This window comes from Amblyomma maculatum, chromosome 2 (genome assembly GCF_055883805.1).
Source record: "Amblyomma maculatum isolate TAMU_Amacu chromosome 2, ASM5588380v1, whole genome shotgun sequence".
NCBI lineage: Eukaryota > Metazoa > Arthropoda > Arachnida > Ixodida > Ixodidae > Amblyomma > Amblyomma maculatum.
The window spans coordinates 129,769,804-129,783,934 of record NC_139345.1 but is presented as its reverse complement, the minus strand read 5'-3'; the positions used below and the strand labels follow the sequence as shown (position 1 = coordinate 129,783,934).

General features: G+C 46.4%; 1 pseudogene; it reads right to left on the bottom strand.

Annotated features, from left to right (window-relative positions):
• Positions 1-333: 333 nt before the first annotated feature.
• LOC146199862 (uncharacterized) lies at positions 334-5,691 on the bottom strand (annotated as a pseudogene).
• Positions 5,692-14,131: the final 8,440 nt, after the last annotated feature.

The window sequence follows — 14,131 nt, the reverse complement described above, 5'->3', positions numbered from 1 at the left end:
AATAACATTTTGTATCGCAGTTCACAAACACAATTTCGTGATCAGTGAATCAGTTTGACGTCATCCACACGAACAGCTTTTTCAAATACAAGATCTCTAGAACTATTGCCCTTGTCATCGGGTTCTTGCGAACCTATTTTTTATACATAGCGCCCTTCGGCGTCCACATGTTTCTGTATCTTAGAAATGACATCAACCTCCGTTGACTCCTACAGCCGCTGTCGTCTTGTCCGCTGTTGTTCCCGCCATTGGCAATATTATTCCTCAGACACCGGGATGGCCTTGCACTACCCTCCATAGTAACCCAAGAAGCATAGCATCGACAGAAAGTAGTCAAGTGCGCCTAAAAGTGAATTCGAACCGGGGCGACCTCTCCTCTTCCTCCAGCGCCGCAGCTTTGAAGCAGCAGCCTTTTTGCTTCGCTTCTGAACAGGTTTCGCATATGTCGAGCCTACCCTGACCGCCTTCCTTCTTCCCTGCAACGCCACAGAGAAGGAATGAATAAGAGATGACACTCCCACAGAATTCAGCCGCCCAATCGACTCTAGCGTGCCTAGCTATGGATGAGAACAATTGGCCAACACTTTCGAATGCTTCCGGTTTCAGTTTCCCTGGCGCGAATTTTAAATGGCTTATACGCCGCCCAGTGAATTCTGCCACACCCAAGGTGCGTGAAAGCGACTGGCACGCACTTCTTGTTCCGGTTCCAATGGCGAAAATTTCGAATTGCTTGCGTATTACCCACGTTTGTCTGCGGCCTGAGGTAGATAAATTGTCTATTTATTACCTTCTCATAATTTTGACGTCTAGAAATTATTGTTATTGTAAATTGTACAGAAACATGCTCTTGAAATTGCAGGCATAGATTCATATATTAACAAAGATTCTTTCTGTATGGCATCTCGTCTTTAGTTTGGAGCAAGTAGTCACTCAGTATGCAATATTCAATAAAGAGGCGGAGTGTCGAAACTTTTTTTTTTTTCAGGGCAAGATAAAAATGAGCACTCAATCGGGGCGCAAATCTAGACCAGTATAGCGGAAAAAGGCTCGATAGAAAGGCAACTGCGTTCCTTAACATAAGCAGATCGGAATAGACATAATAACAGTGAGAACACAACACAAAAAAGTCAACACATTGCTAGTGCTTGCAGAAAACGGTAAGACAAGATGGACATGATCAAAATAAAGGTAAGCCCGTTTCCCTCTTTTATGCACCACTTAGTCGCAATTTTTGAGTATTGTTTAAACTGTCAATCATCGGCAGCACACCAAATATCATATAGGTAATGCTACAAGAGCGCTACTTTACAGTTGAGAAACAAGCTCTTTGGGTTCTTTACTTCTGAAAATGGCTGTGCATAGCTTGTTCGTTCCCATTAGAAATGAGTAATAACAAGAGACGACAAACAGTTCCCCATCATTCGCTGCAAGCTTAATGATTATTATGAAAAAGTTTGACGGCGGGAGTGACGGGAAGTACGAAGTCGACACAGAGCTCGACTATGCAAAGAGTGACAAGTTGAACCTTGCCCGCATAAAAATTATGATGCTTACCACCTTATGTATAATTCATTTTAAAACATTCCCACATCACATGTGTTTTTGCTATCAATATGTGATTTGCGCTAAAACGCACGTAGCGATCTACCGATATGCATCAAATACCCAAAGTTGGCCCGTAAGTGGTTCAGATTACCAAAAATGCAGACACGACCGTCATTGTTATTAGATTTCAAGGACATGCAGATCATTTCAAGAAACTGCACAGCAATTTACTGTCTCTTCGAAAAATGTATATACGTTTGTGCAAATTATTTTATAACCATTAAACTTGTCAAGTTGCATATCAAAACCGAAGACGTAAACCTAACCTTATCTAATTTTCGGTTCATGAATCGCACATGTCAATTGAAACCAACTAGGCAAAACATTCTTACAAACCTCTTGTGAAACTCAGAAAGTACAACTGAAAATCGCCCACACGCGACAAATGGTGATAAAAACATCATAGATATTTGGGAGATGTACAGTGGCCTCAATTATTACAAGAAAGTGCAATTCAAGCAACTGTACATGAGAAAAACGTTTTTTGATGGCACAGTCAGATTAACAAACAGATTGTTAGGCATGCGGTACGTTTTGAGAACAGTGAAATATTGGTGATGACTGTGCACTGTATGACTGTCGCTCTCAGCAACTGTGGACAACTGCAGGTGTTATCTGATTTCCCAACAAGCAGTTTGATCAGAAAGCCAGCAACATAATAAGCTGCCGAGTCATCACTGATGCGTAGAAACATTGCTAGCAAGTTCAGAAAGATCCTCCAAGGAGGGAAAGTCATCATGCTGTGGAAAGCCTTCGTTGCCACAACCGGTTCACCAGTGAGGGAGAATTGCGAGGGCTTATGAAGATGGTCACATCCATCGTCCTCCACATTTTCATATTCGGATAGTTTAAACATTCTGATACAGATATCGTTCAGACCAGAAATAAATTGCGACATATTAGGGTTGATGTTACATCCTTGCTTCTGTCTGATGTGACCAAATATGCTTTGAAGAGGATCCTGCTAGGGTGTACGCGTGAGCAGGTATTAAAAGCCGTAGATCTTTTTTGGATATCGTCCCATAGTTGGCAAACAGCGTCAATTGCTATTCGACAACCAACAAATATTTACGGCTGACGCCTGCCATCAAACTAACATGCCTCAATCTAAAGAAGGTGATCTCGAAGGAAGTCAATCAGCTCGGGATCTCCTTTGTTGATTGCAGATGACGCTCGCGCCACCTGCACTGCGGCAGCACCGCATGCTGATTTTCGTGCTAAAACAGCCAAGAACAAAAACGCCGACAGCATACTTTCTGCGGCATGGGGCCCTCACGCTACATGCGCTACATCGTAAGAAGGACCACAGCCTCCTTTAGTGCCCCATCAAAGTTCTTGCGTCATTCAGGTCGTAGCTTAGGAGTCTCCCAATTGTTATGCTCCATGTGGTGCTCCTCCCGGCGTGATGCACTGTTCCATTTGGCGACGGCGTAGAGCCAATAGTGAAGTTGATGCTTTTTTGTTTTACGGCCATCCAAATAGGCGAAAGGCCCAATTCAACAAATTTTTTCCAACAGGGGAAAATTTGCGTCGACTTCCAAATTCTGACATGCGTAATTGCACATCAGGAAAAACAGTGGAAGGGAATAACTCGGATCGCGCCTGCTGTAGACGAACTTCATCTAATGAAGTAGTCAGCAAATAGGTCCACCTTTATGTAACGAATAAAGGCATTGACGTTGGCCTGATCGGTTAAGGAGTTCATCATTATTTATAAGTCAATTACTTGCCTGGCTGTGACATTTACCATGCCATGTCCTCTCATCGAATAATATATTTGCGGAGGTACACTTACCTACTAGAGCCCAATTTAAGGAATATCTTCGTCACCATTAATATACCTTTAAAGGGCCCGGCGTGGTATCACATATAGAGTGGGGTAGATAACAGACAAAAATAAATAGGTAGCTCGCCAAAACAAAAGTATACCTTCCTTGGTTGAGTTCGTGCAACTCTCGTCCTAAGAGTGCGTCAAGGTGTTGCCGAGTAACGACATATGTTGAATGTGTCACAGTAACGTGAGAGATGATCAACATACCCAATAACCCACTGATTGCCTTTGGACGAGCGGGGAAACGGGCCTATGAGGTCAATACCCATTTGCTCATATGGTGTGGTCGGTGGTGCCACCATAGGTGAGCGGCCCGGTGGAGAAGTGGGGAACTTGAACCACAGGCTCGGCGCACAGGTCACATAACACTGAGTCTTTCGACGCATATTGGCCAGTAGAAGGGTTACTTAATGCGGATAAGGGTCCTTGCAAAAAGCAAGTGCTCAGCTGCATCGTCATCGTTCACTTCGTGTAGAATAGAAGAGTAAAGGCTAGCTGGAATGACGAGCCGAAAGCGCACCGCCACACGAGTACCTTTTCCGGCAGAATAAATAATCGCGAATGCAGAAAGTGTTTTCAGATGCCGGATCACGAGCTTTTTTAAAACGTGGTACCAAGTCTTGGTCGTTGCGTTGTTATCGCTGGAAAGAGGCAAGATCCAGAAATTGCACGGAAATGGCGGCAAGCTAGTCGTCAAAATTGTCATCGTCGCAGTGAGTAGTCGCGAGAGGCAGTCAGCGTCGGCATGCTGGCGACCAGGTTTGTACGACACTTTAACGTTGAACGTCTGAAGGCGTAATGCCTACTGAGCCAAACGACCACACGGTTGCGCAGAGTCACCAGCCAGCAAAGCGAATGACGATCAGGGATGACTGTAAGGGCACGTTCATGAAGGTACAAGTGAAATCGCTGTACGCCGGAAACAATGGCAAGGCACTATTCTTCCGTCACGGTATAACTGCGCTCAGACTTGCTGAGCGTGTGACTCGCGTAAGCGACAAAGTGTTGGTTCCCGATGTGCCATTATATGAGCACAGCACCTACGCTGATTGCACTGGTGTTAGTGTAGACTGCAGCAGGAGCTGTCGGGCCGAAATGACGCAGTATGGGCTGCGAGGTAAGAATAAACTTGAGGTGGGGAAAACGCAGAATCACATTCGGGAGTCAATTTGAATGGAATACCTTTTTGAAAGAGGCATGTAAGCGATTAGGCTATGTCAGCAAACTTGGGGAAGTGCCAAAATTAAGAGCAGAGGCCCAAGAACCTCCTGTAGTTTTTTCGCAGACTTGGGCACTGACAGCTTAAATATTCTGTAGGTCGGGCCTAACACCGTCTTTGTAAACCAGATGCCCAAGCACAACCATCTGGCGTTCCCCGAAAGCGGCGCGTTTTTGAGTCCAGCAAGAATCCGCTATGACATGGTTCGAGAACCACGAGAGCAATCTGTCTACCTGGTTGACATTTCGCCAAAATCTCCTATCTACATTCCCCAACGCAGACCGCCGGGAGAAAGCGGAAGCTGCGGTGCCGACCCCTTCATGGCGGAGGAGAAGAAGCTTCGCCACCTCATGCGTGGGGTCAAGCAGGAGCTTTCTGCACGGCCTTGTGCGCAGCACACCGCGTACTGTAGCCGAATTCCTCACTGAGGCGACCACCACTGGACACAACGCTCTGCCAACGAGCCCGGCAATGCAATCAGCATAAGAGCACGCTCGGCCCTGCTGTTTCTTCAATGTCGCTAGGAAGCGATGTGGTCGCCTTACGTGACCTAATCAGGTCGATCGTCCGCGAGGAACTACAAGCGCTTCAGCTGCCTTTCAGCGCGCCTTTTAATACATAGCTGTCGGAAGTCGTCCGGGACGACGCGCGCCTAGCAGTGCAGCAACAACTCCCTGAGGGTCCTAGCCAGACTGAAGTCGGACCTACATATATGAATCTGTCCTCTGCCGGTCGCCAGCACCTGGCTACGACGTCAATACAGTCAATATCGCGACTCAAGCAGTACAGCAGTCTGGTTTTCCCCGTGTGCCTTCTCGACCAGCCTATCAGCGGCAACGGAAATGGGACGTGTGGCGTGCACCAAACCGGCGGCCCCTCTGCTACCACTGTGGTGAGGCGGGTCATATTTACAGGGCCTGCTCATATCACCGAGTGGGCTTGCGTGGTTTTGCGCCCCACGACCCTTGCCGACGGAATGGCGAATGACCATTCGAAATCGAAGCGCACCTGACGGCCCGTCAGAGGCCTGGGACATACGGCCGCTATGACTCTAGATCGTCCTCTCCTCGGCGTTACCGTTCCCCAAGTCCTAGTCGAGACGCCGGCTATTTTGAGCGGCTTTCTCCCAGTCCAGGTCGGGAAAACTAATTCGAGCGGTCTCCGGAGGCAAGGCCTCTGCTGTCGGGAAAAAACTGAAGATCCTCCGCAGCCGATACGCTGAAACGCTGCTTTCTCACAGGGGCAGGGTAGCAACAGTATCCGACGCGCTACCTCTGATTTGTGTGTGACAATTGATGGTACTGACGCTATCGCTTTACCTGATACTTGTGCAGATTATTCGGTGATAAGCCACGCCCTCGCCCAGGACTTGAGCAAAGTTTTGACGCCATGGTTGGGATCTAGCATTCGCATGGCTGGGGGTCTCCTCGTTAGCCCGGCCGGAAGGTGCACAGCCCGAAGCGGCGTCCGCGGTTTCGTCTACGTCGGTGAATTCGTCGTCCTGCGCGAGTGTTCGAGAGATTTGATCTTGGGCTTCGACTTCTACAGGCAAACGGTACTGTGATCGACCTACATGAGGCGCGAGTTACATTTTCGACAAAGCAAGCCGGGGCGCATAGTGACACAGAAGAACCAGGAGTCAACGCTCTGCGTATTGTCGGAAACGATGTAAGGCGGCCACCACGGTCCAGTGGGCTGGCGTTAAGGAAGAACGACTCGTTTCAGGACTACGAAGGTATTGTGGACAGTACCCCTTCGCTGTTGCTCGAGAAGGGAGTGGCTATTGAGGGCGGTCTTGTCCACCTGAATGACGCCTGTGCAATAGTTTACCTGACGAATTTCACCTATGAAATTGAGCACCTCGTCAAGGGAACGGCTGTCGCAATCCTCCACGATGTGGATGGGCTGCCGAATCTGTTAAAAAAAATGCGCGGGCCTGCTACTGGCTCAGTAGCTCAGCCACCTCCGCTGCCTCGTACAGACAGGAGAGAAAGTAGAGAAGAAAGAAAAAATACAGGGAGAAAGAGACGCGTGCAGCAACAGCCGTCGTCCACCACCTAAGCGGTTGCGGTGCAATGACGGCCTACATTAGATAGATATACAGTGGCAGGCTAGCCCCCACAGCAAGCGGCATTGACCTACCAATCCCAGCCCCATCAGGGCCAGGACCAGCCCCCCTTCACCTCCCTCCACCGTGGATATCAATCTTCACGATGATGCCACACCACGTAACGCTCTTCAGAAGTTTAAAATTAACCCGGGTTTGTCACCTCATCAAAAGAACCTTCTGTCGTCCTTGCGACTTGATTTTAAAGATTGCTTCGCAACGAGCTATAAGGTCGGACGTACGCCGATAGCCAAGCATCGCATCATCATCGATTAGGCCACGCCACCAGTTTGTCAGCGTCCATACCGTGTTTCACCTAAAGAGCGGGAGGCTATTAGAACGCAAGTCGATGAAATGCTTGCAGACGATATTATATAGCTTTCAACAAGTCCGTGGGCATCGCCAGTGGTCCTGGTGAAAAAGAAAGACAGCACATTACGATTCTCCGTTGATTAGAGGGAACTGAATATTGTTACTAAAAAGGAGGTGTACCCACTCCTCAGGATCGATGATGCGCTTGACCGACTCCTAGACGCCAGGTAATTTTCTTCCTTAGATCCGAAAAGCGGATATTGGCACATCGAGGTGGACGAGTGAGACCGCGAGAAAAGGGATTTCGTGACACCCGACGGTCTGTACTAATTTAAGGAGCTGCCGTTTGTACTTTGCTCCGCTCCGGCCACGTTTCAACTCATGATGGACACTGTTGTAGCTGGTCTGAAGTAGAAGGCGTGCCTTGCGTACCTGGACGACGTGGTCATCTTTTCTTCTAGCTTCGAACAACACTTGCAGCGATTGCGCATTGTCCTACAAGCTTTCTAGTCTGCGCAACTATCAAGCCAGAGAAATGTCATTTCGCCATCGAGGAGATCCATTTCTTGGGACATGTGGTCAGCGCACAAGGTGTTCTGCCAGACCCCGACAAGACTTCCACCTTTTTCCAGTTTGCCACGCTCAACCGACGAGAAGGCCCGCCGACGTTTTGTGGGCCTTTGTTTCTATTACCACCGCTTTGTTAAAGATTTTGCTTGCCTTACTGAGCCATTGACAGCCCTGACGCGAAGTAACACACCCTTTTTATGGGGGAGTGCTCAAGGTGAAGCCTTCAAGGAACTCCGCCGCCGCCTGCAATGTCCACCAATATTACCTCATTTTGACGAAAATGCAGACACAGATATCCGCACTGACGCCACCAATGTCAGCCTCGGAGCGATCCTCATACAGTGGCAGGACGGTGCAGATAGAGTAATCGCCTACGCGAGCCGTATACTTTCTTGTTCGGAAAGGAACTATTCGGTTACAGAAAAAGAGTGTCTTACCGTCATCTGGGTTCTGAGTAAGTTTGGACCGTACATCTATAGGCTGTAGAAGAACGGCTGATTGGGCGAGTTGGTGAACCATGATGAACAATAATATAAGTGCGCAACAAAGGCGAGACAAAGAGGAGCCGTCGTCGTTGTCCATTTCTCCTATTTGTCTCGTCTTTGTTGCGCACTTATATTTAAGGAGCTGCCATTTGGACTTTGCTCCGCTCCGGCCACGTTTCAACGCATGATGGACACTGTTTTAGGTGGTCTGAAGTGGAAGCCGTGCCTTGCGTACCTGTACGACGTGGTCATCTTTTCTTCTAGCTTCGAACAACACTTGCAGCGATTGCGCATTGTCCTACAAGCTTTCTAGTCTGCGCAACTATCAAGCTAGAGAAATGTCATTTCGTCTGTCCATCACCTATGGGCGACCGTTTCGAGTCTTCAGTGATCATCACTCGCTATGCTAGTTAGCCAGCATTAAAGATCCTTCTGGGCGGTTGGCCAGGTAGAGCTTCCGGTTACAGAAGTACGACGTGACATTCTTCTATAAGTCAGGCCGGCAGCACCAGGACGCATACTGTTTATCACGAGTGCCCGTGGAACCGGCTACGCAAGACATCACCGATGAGTGCCCCATTCTTTGTGCCGTTAGCTGCGGTCGTCGTGGGCTGCGGTCCTTCATTCTGCGGCATGGAGTACTCTACTAGCGCAACTTTGACAGCACCAGGGAGACGTTTCTGCTTGTTGTGCCATCCCTGTTACGTGCCCGAAATCTTGAGCACTTGTCTTGATGAACCATCCGCCGGCCACTTGGGGGTCAGTCGCACACTGGCAACGATTCGGCTGAAGTACTACTGGCCCAATTTAATACCATCAGGGCGTAAATACGTTGCGACATGCCGCGATTGCCAACGGCGCAAATCTCCTCCTCTGAGACTAGCTGGCTTTTTGCAGCCCATAGCACCCCCAAAAGACCCCTTTTCAGCAAATTGGCATAGACCTCCTCGGCCCATTTTCGAAGTCGTCAGTGAAAAACGGTGGATGGTGGTCGCAACGGATTACCTGACACGGTACGCTGAAACCGCGTCCCTTGCAAGCGGTACTGCTGCTGATGTCGCTGAATTCTTTGTCCACGACATCGTACTGCGTCCTGGTGTTCCTGCAGCTATCGTTACCGACCGGGGAGCTGCATTTATGGCCCGCTTCACTCAGGCTGTACTGAAGCTCCCCACACCAGCCATAGACATACAACAGGCTACCACCCAAAAACAAATGGCTTGATGGAACGCCTCAACAGGACCTTGACCGACATGCTTTCCATATATGTTGATGTCAAGCACAAAATATGGGACCAAATTCTTTCATAAGCAACATTCGCATATAATAACTGCGCAACAAGAAACGACGTGGTTCACTCCGTTTGAATTAGTTTTTGGTCGCCAGGTCACCACCCCCCTGGATGCTAAGCTACCCGTGGACCCCCTGACAGTGAAAATGAACTTGACGTCGAGGTCGCCACTCATGTTCAGTGCGCGGAAGATGCGCGGCAACTGGCCAGACACCGTGTTCACCGTCAGCAGCAGGCCGATGCTGACCGCTACAACCTTGGACGCCGCTACGTTACCTACAACCGGGGCGACTATGTGTGGATCTGGACTCCCGTTCGTCGCCGCGGGCTGTGAAAAAAGTTACTGCGCCGCTACTTCGGCCCTTATCTTGTTGTTCGTCGCCTCAGTGACGTAAAGTATGGAGTTGAACCAGCTTCACCAGCTCATTCATCGCGCAGCAGAAAGCGCAGTGACGTTGTGCATGTTGTACGAATGAAGCCATACTACAAGCGAACTTCCGACTGACTTTCAGGCTGCATGTAGTCTATTCCGTGATGCCAGACTCATGGTGTAACTCTTCCACGCTTTTTCTCCCAGCTCTTCTGTCTGACGGTAACACCGCATCGAGGCGATGCTCCATAAGAGGGGGTAGTGACACGTGCATTAGAGGTAGAGGAAGAAGATGCGCAATCGGACGGAGTACACAACGTTGAAGTGTGGGCCGTTCCTGGTGCCCTCGTTCGCTGGTTCAGCTGTCTCGGCGTCCTCGCTCAGCGGCCACAGTAGTCTTTCTGTGTAAGAACTGTTACGATATCCCCATAATAACTTCACACTTATTTACTTTTGCTAAAGCATCACGTAAAGTGTCGAGAGCTTCACAAAAGGCCGGAATATTAGCGCTTCGGGTGCTGGATATGCAGGCCCATTACAACATTTTTATTGCCTATACAAACACAGAATGACCCAGTTAAATTCAAAAGGACTCACAGTTGGTCAAAGTTAAGCACAAATTTATTATTCGTCTACATTTTATGCCAAAAGAAATAAAAATAGGAGAAGCGCCATGGCAAGAAAAAAACATAATGACAGTACTCACGATTGTACAACGGAAAGCAGTATAAGTCCAAGCAGTATATATCCAGTATATAAGCAGTACCCAGTCGGAAAAAACTACAGCACATTTTCTGATGTTACGACTGAATTTCTGTGCGGTTTTGACGGAAAGCCTGTTGTGACAACAGAACATTCTGTAGTAACATCAGAAATTTCTGTAGTTACAACAGAAAAGTGCTACAGAACTACAGACAACAGAAATATACAACAGAAAAACTACAGTACTACAGAAAAGTACTAGAGAACTACAGGAAAACCTGATGGTTACGACAAAACTACAGGATATTTTGTCGTATTTTTGACAGAGTTCTGTAGTTTTTTTCGACTGGGTATATATCCAAGAAAAGCTTTCACAGGGGACTAATTTTGTCACGGAGGAGTTGGCCGAGGAGGTTACTACAGACGAGAGTTGTATTCAGTCGTAGGAATAGTGGGATTCACGTTTCAGCATGCAAAAACTGATCAGCCCAAATACCATACTAAGAGACGAAAATAACGTTGATCTATGCCGAACAGCTGCCTCGCTTTGCCACTACTGAGGGCAAACTTTTGCCTTGAACCTAATATACGCGTCTTAGAGTTAGTACAAGAAGGGACGGTGATTAAACAAGAGGGATTCTTAAATTTCGCATTCAAGGTACGTAGGTAATGTCACAACTGTTAATGGACCCGTCTGCGGCTCCCTATACGGGTACACGTTTGTGTACATGCAAGGTGTTGAACGTTCATTCCCTAATCTCTTAATTTCTTTCATTGTTATCTCTCATACAGTCATTAGCATGTAGTCATATACGTTAACACATCATGTGAAGCACAACCTGGAACAGATAAAAGGTCCCGCTTTAACCAGCTTTAACTAGGGGCTGCTTGTATGATCGGGGTCTAGGGGTCCCCTGTTGGATAACAATCTCTTGCCTAGTTCAGCGCTCCAACCGAAAATAGTGCGTAGTGAAATCATGTTCCTTTGAAAAGTTACTGTTTTTCTAGTTGTGTACGTCTTCGAATCAAAGTACCAGCTATTGCTTCAATAGTTTCATCGCGGGGTCTTGCTTTTCTGTGTGGCTGTGATTCCGCGGGAAAATCTAAACACAAGATTTTGAATTTTGAATGAATTAGTTAATAAAATCCATGGACAGCGTCTGCCGTAGGTGAAGTGGATGGTTTTAGTATTCAGATTCATGATCCTTGCCGTTTATTATCAAAACAAAGAATGTGACATTCCTTTGCGAAAATAATTTAGAGTTCAATCCAGGTGCCTTCATACCGTCCATCCATTATATCAGGGAGACTGCATAACATGGCGTTATTCTTTCTCAGGATATCAGATGTTGCATTTGAAATCGCAACGGTGTTGTTGCGTCAAGGGCGCAATAAAAATATGCTTGTCATTAAATTAATGTCATGAAATTATAACTCTTTGACGATCTGTCAGCGTTCCACGCAAAGAGCTATGCAATACGTATTTGGAAATAAGAAAGTCTTGCATGAATTTTAATGTTTATTTCGCGCAAATTATATGACCGAATCTATCCTCAGTCTTGTTACCGTTCGGCGCCCCTCTTCATCTGCAATTGTGGTTCAGTGGTGTAAGGTGCTGGATATTTTATAGAATCCGTGACAAGTTCTCGTTTCACAGGAACTGTTGCATTTTTGCTAAAAGAAGAGCCAAAAGCAAGGAATGCTACGCTGGATACTTTGCTGCGAGTTTTATTTAATGTTCCCCTTTATCTCGTGTAATGGCTGCAAAAATGGTAAGCTCTAAAAAAAAAAAGAAAATGAAATGAAATGAAGACGTATAGTTAATGTAGTAAAGTCTTTTTTTAGGAGTCTTGCCATGTGACATAAGATGGAACAATCGCGGCACTATAGAAGGTAGTGGAGGCAAATTTTCACCTAGTAACACATGCAAGCTCCGTCTCTAAATGATGAACATGTCTTTATCTCTTTTTGCCCGTTCGGATTACTGTAATTGTTTCTTCTTTGTGGTCACTGTTTTTTAATAGTTAGCATAGGTTTTTGTGAAGATATGCAATTAATATGAACAAAAAAAGCGACCGATAAAAACCAATGCTTGCATCAATTCTGTCCTTTGGAGTTCTTATTTTTGGCGAGTCTTGACATTAAGGTAAAATAATGAATCTCTTCTTCTGGAAAACAATGTCTGAACTTAAAACGTATGAACGCAGGTGGATCCAATCATGATGTAGAAAATTATACAGAAATACAAAACAAAATGATTCACCGTCACCAACAAGTTTACAGTATAGAGCTAGCCTTTTTTTTTTCTGTGATGGAACAAGCAGAGTCCTCCGGGCTGGTATCGACTACCTCTTATTTAATATTATTTAATACCTTCTGTTGTCATCGTAAATCATACGACTGTTTTTGCATTGGGATTCCATCGAGCCCACCCAGCCCTCGGTCGGCAGCCGAGCCCGCGTCTTTTAACTGAGGAGTTGAATCCCATGCGTAAGGGCCGGTATCCAAGAAGTCAAAAATATTTACCAGAATAATCCTGCCGTAGCCACTACGACAAGGAACTGTGGCAGGTCTAGGCATAGCGTTTTGCCTAAACCTAGCACAGCTGCCATTTACATAAGTTGCCTGTTCCTTAAAAAAAAGCCCTCCAACGCGTGGACTCATTCGCTAAACTGAGGTCGGTCTAGGCATAGTGCTTTCATGGCAATCTGCCCCTTTATACTGGCTGCTTCTTTATTAAGAAATCTGCCATCTTCTTACTGTTCTATCCCTTCCTCATACGCAGGGGCAGAGGAATACGGGGTTTTGCAGGTAAAATTGACTACGTCCATGGCGAATATGATTTTGAAATTCTTCTACACAACTGTCGTAGGCAACGGATTCATTATTTTTTTTTTCCGTGCATTTGTTGTATGTTACTTTTGTGTTCCGTACATTCTTGTGCATGGCGCACAGAACCCTGGCCTGTCAACAATGGCCTAGAACATACAGCTGCAGGGAAGACCAACATATTATTTACTGTATTTCTTTTAATATCTACAATTTTTTTTCTAAACCACCATGAAAGATATAACAGAATCTCCACGCTAGTTGGTAGTAAACAATTTAATGGTTTGCCCTCATTGACTGACTCCCTTTAAGTAACTAGATTACAGAAAAATAATGCATGGAGGAATACGATCAATGTTTATGATAATTAGCCCAGTTTTTAACATTTTGAAATCGCCATTGCGTTTCTTAATATCGGGCGCTGAATTATAGTCTCCCAAAACTGCCCCGACGAAAAAGAACACACACGATACGCTACTTTAACGGTACAGCCCACTAAACACGGGCCGGAGGAGCTCCTCTACCAAAAAAAGAACATCGATCAAACTGAGATTATAAATCTTTGTTTATACTCATCAGATGTTGGCGTCCGACCGGTAATTCTTTTGTGAGATTGCGAAACCGACACGAGAAATGCTTATGCAGGCACTCGCTTGTGAGAAACCCAAGCTGGAATTTGAGATTATACGTTGGACGTAGCCGGTGATGCACTCGGCGCAGCACTACACACGACTGATGGCTCGCTTGCCGACCCCATAAAATCAAGATAAGCGTGTCTATAATGCATTCGCTTAAAATAAAAATAATTTT